Consider the following 6,079-nt stretch of genomic DNA (forward strand, 5'->3'; position numbering starts at 1 on the left):
AAGTGCTAACGCCTGGAGACTCTCTCAACGTGTACTTCAACAGGGTGTACGCGCCAATATACTAAACAATTATGTGTAAACTTCAAAGCCACACTTAAGCTGATGATCGACGAATGTGTGAAAGCACAAAAAAACATCGGCCTAAATTAAGGCATGCAAGATAGCAGTGTGGACTGTGAAATGTGTGGAAGTAGAAAACGTGCGTTGTCGAAATTTCGAGTGACAAGGAGACAGCGGTGAAGCGGCATTGGCTCGTTCAAAACAGATGGGAGGCATTTCGTGACAATTACTGCAATGAGAGACAATAAATGAAGCAGAGTGGCTGCCAAAGGATGACCAAATCAATTGCCGCTCAATAATAAACAATTAGTGCAGTGAAACTTCAAATGTATGGGCGTAATAAGATAGAATTGATTGACGCAAACGGGTAGATGGATGTGCGTCGTTCTGTATTGTTAAGCTGCGGTTGTCGACTCGTTCGAATCGTTCTCCGTTATTCTCTAGTAACGTGCAAGTACTGAACTTGTCCGAGATGCGCGAATCAGGTTGAGTTATCTCGTTGTGGAAATTTGAATAGGCAATCAATCGTGATAACTTCATGCCCATCTCTCTTATGCCATTAGGCTGCAATTATTTGCCCGAATTTGTACGCGTTGAAGATGTTACTGCCCGCAAAAATTATTGCATTATCGCTTTCACCACCGCCGGTTTCAGTTGTTTAAGCTCATCAGACATAGACCAATTATTGCCTTATAACTACCTTTGCTTGGACGCAGTCTTATGGTCACCACAATACCGAACAAATTACGGCAGAACCCATCTCACGATGACGGTCGACGGTAATGCGAATAGCATTCAAGCGACACACTCTATTGTATAAGTCGCGTAATTTTAATAGCACTAGTACCTACTTGGAGACTTACGTTGCTTGGGGCTTTGGCGACATACACTGTCTTTGCTATCAGCCCTCTTTGTTATGGCACTCGATTACCGAAGTCGCCCATGAGCATGATGGCATGACGATGCCCGTGTGATGACGATGCAGTGATGACGATGTAAGTACGAAGACGGAAAATCGACAGTCACTTTAGCATACGCCAAGAGGGTGAAGGAAAAAGCCTGTTCGCTCAAGAGAGACTCATTAAATTACTTGACATTGTCATTCGAAGGCATTGTTATGTTTTATTACTTATTTTTCCGTCCAAAGGTCGCGGGTTCGAGTGCCTTAATTGACGCTACCTTAATTTACTGTACCCTAACTTACCTCGCCCGAATTAACACTAAAGGTCGTCGGTTCGACTGCCACCAAAGGTCGTTGGTTTGAATGCGCTAATTACTTGTATAATAATCAACTGTGCCCTAATTAACTTCATCTTAACGCCAAAGGTGCTGAGTTCGGCTGCCACATAAGCTCGAGGGTTCGACTCCTACGAAGGTAGTAGGTCCGAGTGCCTGAATTGTATCTTAACCCGATGACGACGGTGACTCACGCACCATCTAAATTGTTCCGCGAGCATTGGCTGCGCGCTCACAGAAGACGATGACAACGGTGACCCACAAACGATCACAATTGTTTTGTGATCGTTTGCATATAGGTAAGACACAATTCCGGGTCGGTGTAGTAAGTGAATTACTACACCGAGTGGTCATGGTGTACGATTTCACTTCGACGATACGGTTTTCGCTGAAGGACCAGGTCAATTGAACGATGAGACATATATCGCTTTCGCCTTAATAATGTCGAAGGAACGACAAATGCCCATTGACAACGACGGCGTGCAGAGAATGGGATGACAACGATGGCGTCACAACGACAGTACGACGCTAGCCTATTGACGACGATGGCACGGCCACGACGGTATGACGACGGTATCACAGTAGATGCGTAACAGCGACTGGCTGACGACGATGGCATGACAATGGCGGTACAATCACAATTGAAGGATGACAGCATGATTACGATAGAATGGCTTCGACGGACCGCGAAGCCCGTATGACGACAACGGCATGAAGACAATGGGCAGGTGTTTCTGAACTGATGACGATGGGAAAATTAAAGCGTGACGGTGACAACATGACAACGATCGTATATCGACGATGGTTTAACGACGGCGGCATGACACGAGTGGGATGAAGTTAGAGTGATGACGATGGAATGATCACTTCGTCGTCACGATGACGGTATTACAATGAAAGCATTATGATGACTGTGTCACGACGAATCAATGAGGTCGATTGTCTCAGAACAGTATGAGGGCGATGGGATGCCGACCAGTGTACGACGACGATTGCCGACGACGAGGACTGTATCAGAGATTGTATGGCGACGACGACTTGACAACAAAACGAGGGTGCCGTGATGAAGACGGCAAGATGATACTGAAGTGACGGAGCTAGAGTGGTGACGATGTAACGATCACGACAGACTCAAGACGGTAGACAGCGAATGCACGACTATTGTAAACGACGGTGGCTCGACGGTGGCGCGACGGCGACGGCTGGCGAGAGTCAGATTACAAAACTATAATGACGACAATGCAACATTCACGAATAGAACACGGCTATCAAATACCTACTAATCCAAGCTATTAAACAACTTGTGCCTCTAGCTCAGCATAGAAGCCGTGACGATGATGAAATGACGAGTCACGGATATCACAGCTGGAGTTATTATGATAAGCGACCGCGATGACCTCACGACGGAGGTGAATGCACGACGATTTTATGACGACCATGGTATGACGACGACGGAATGGGGAGAGTCGGTTGACCCGGCTGGAATGATGACGACGCAATGACCACAACGGTATCATGACCTCGAGCAAAAACAGTGGCTGATGTTAGACAACTTAGGCCACTGTGTAGATGTAGAAAGCGTGAGGACGATGGAATGAGTCAGACGATGAAGATGAAACGACGATGGTGGAACGGCCACGACGTCATCAGGACCACAAGTACGTACGTACTGACCGAAGCTAATACACAACCTGGGCGCCGGTTCGTTGTATATGGCGGGACGACGATGGCATGACGAGAGTAAGATAGCAAAGTTGGAATCACATCACTGGAACCACCACGAATGTACCTCGACGACCAGGAACACATACCTAGTGGCCCAAGCTGGTTGACAACCTGGGCCACTGGATCGACGTGAGAGACTGGATAAGTAAACAGAGAGACACGGGCGGACGGACGGACGGACGGACGGACGCGGGTGGGCGGGCGGGCGGACTGTCTCAAACGGCTCTTGTAGACAAGGAATGCTAATCACCATAATATTCTGAGCCCAATATTACTTATAATATGTACGTATTGCTTACTTTAATGGAACGCAGTAGGCAAGTTATCGATTCATTTTCTTCATTTTTATTGAATAGAAATCCCACCCACGTGTATACTCTAGATAGGTGCTAGTTTAGCTGTATGTCTTTACCTGTACAAATGACATTGTATCTTAAGTAGAGAGGTGTAGGGAAATAACTCAATAGATAACTATATGGATGCCTGGCAGTTCAAAAAAAATCTGTCTCACGCAATCGCTACGATCAGAATTCCGCTAACGCAGAAGTCCCGCTCGTGATATTACGTGACTGATACTTTTACAACATTCTAGTCTTAATGTAGAAAGACTGCCCAGCTATATGTAATTAAGATTTATATGTAGTGTATTAATGCAAATCGCATTATTTAGCTACTCCAGCCGTTTCGAGCCTATCTATCCATCTATCTATCTATCTGCCTATCTATCCATCTATCTATCTATCTACCTATCTATCTATCAATCTAGCTTCCTACACCGACCCAGTAGCCAGTTTTTTTTTTTGGACCAAGAGGTATATGCTCCTGGTTGCGGTGCCTTCGAAGTCGTTCCACCGTCGTCATTCCTGCTTCGTCATCTTACTGTCGTCATGCCGTCCTCCTCACGCCTCCTACCCCGCACCCATTGGCCCAAGTTGTCTGCTAGTTTGGGCCACTAGTTGTGAGTTCGTGGTGGTGACGCCGTCGTCGTCGTAGCATCCTCGTAATTCTAGCTTTGGCAGCTGACTCTCATGCGTTCTGCGCACGCCATCGTCACCATGTGTCATGATGTGCGCTTAGTTGTCATCGACAGAGCATCAAGGAGTTTCGAATTTGCGGCGCTGCGCGAGCTTTGTGAGCAATGAAGACGACAAAGACGACGTGCCACGCGGCTTTGGCACGTGCGCGCCGAGCGTCGCAAGAAAAAAAAGAAAAACAATCTCCGAAGAAGAGAAAAGACGAGAGAGACACGTCAGCGGGGGCGGTTCATGAATGGCTGCTGGGGTGCGGAGGCGTACGCGCGTAGGGCCAGAAGGACCCGAGCGTACAAGGCCTTCACCCAACCGCATCGATGTTTCCCGATGGCCTAGTGTCTACCGTGCACGTCTTAAGCAGGGACCGTTGGAGGAAGGCTTCTGGGGTTGCGGAGGTACGAGCTGGACGGGCTCCTGGGCCCGGGCTCACAGAAGCCTCCACCCAGACGCAAAGCGCTTTCCCGGTGACCTGTGGCTCTCTTTGGTTTGCGGAGACGGGGCGGCGTTGCGACGACCAGACAGCTGCACGGGTCGGCCGTCCTCGAGCGTATGTGAGTGTCGCTCCTATACCTTCGTCATCCAGACCATTCCCAGCAGGAACTTAACACCGGTGAACTTTCTTTCACGATTTCAGTGAGCATAACCCGGACTGTATAGCCTTCGTGTCCACTGCATTTAGCTTAAGAGCATTGTGTGGAACCTCGCGCTGTTTGATGCGTGCACATGGTTGCACTTAAAGTTGTTTACTATAACATCAGCCAACTCACGTTGAGGTTTAATGAATTAATATCATGTCACTGCTCTGTATTGTTTGATGCTGTTATTTTTTATATAAAGTGTAGCTTTTGTGTTTGTTAATTTGCAGCTGGCTTTGTTTCTTTCTGCCCCGAGGCAACACCTCGGCCGGTTAAATAAGACTCGAACCAACTCATTACACCATGCAGTCGTCATGCATTCCTTTTCACACTGTCATCGTGACACCGTCATGGTTCAATCGCCTTTCCAGCCTGGTGATGTGACTTTCGTTGTGCTGTCGTGGCCATACCTTCTACTCCGACCCCGTAGTCCAAGTTGCCTAATTGCTCGGTCCACTAGGCGTGATTCGTGGTTGTGATGCTGGCGTTGTCGGTTTATGGTGATAATTCCAGCTTAGTCACCCAACTCTCGTCATGCTGTCGTAAGCCTGCTATCGTCGCCATGCCTTCGTCATCATTCTACCTTCGTCGTTGCATCGACGTCAGCCTTTATTCGTCATTCTACTGTAATCATACGTATATCGTAATGATGAGATTATTTATTTTGTAATGAAGAAGAAGAGCACAAGGGTAAGGCTAGCCATATCTTCAGTTCATTGCCTGCAGTACAACCAGTGGGCCAGCCGGGTATCCAGTGATGAGCACGAGTGTGAGCCGTTCGGGCAACCAGCTGTTCCTGCTCTGCGTCACCTGCCTTTTCGATTACGAACAGACGCTACCAACTGAATTGTTCAGTACACCCCTTTACAAATGTGTGGAAGTGCTGGGTATTCAAGAACATCTACACCCTGGAACTCCGGTCTTGGACTCTGCCTCCCATCATGCCTGACTCTCCCCAGCCGACGTCGCGGCCACCCTCCGTTGCCTGCTCTGGCACTCTCCCGCTCCGTCATCCCGCGGTTTTCAGCGGTACGGATGAACAGGACGTCAATGACTGGTTGTCTACCTACGAACGGGTGAGCTTGCAATCGATGGGACGATACCGCCAAGTTAAATGCCGTCATCTTCTACCTTCGGGGGTGGCTCACCTGTGGTTTAAAATCACGAAGCCGACTTCAGTCCTGGTCCGCGTTCAAGACCAGTTTCGCTGAAGTTTTCGGTCGCCCCGCCGTCCACAAGTTACGTGCCGAGCAGTGGTTACGAGAGCGAGCGCAGCAACCCTGGAAACCTTCACCTATTATAACGAAGAGGTTCTCGACCTATGCAAACGTGTGGATGCTTCTATGCCCGAAAATGACAAATTGATACACATTTTGACGGGCATCGCCGATG

This window comes from Dermacentor silvarum, chromosome 7, assembly GCF_013339745.2.
Source record: "Dermacentor silvarum isolate Dsil-2018 chromosome 7, BIME_Dsil_1.4, whole genome shotgun sequence".
Taxonomy (NCBI): Eukaryota; Metazoa; Arthropoda; class Arachnida; order Ixodida; family Ixodidae; genus Dermacentor; species Dermacentor silvarum.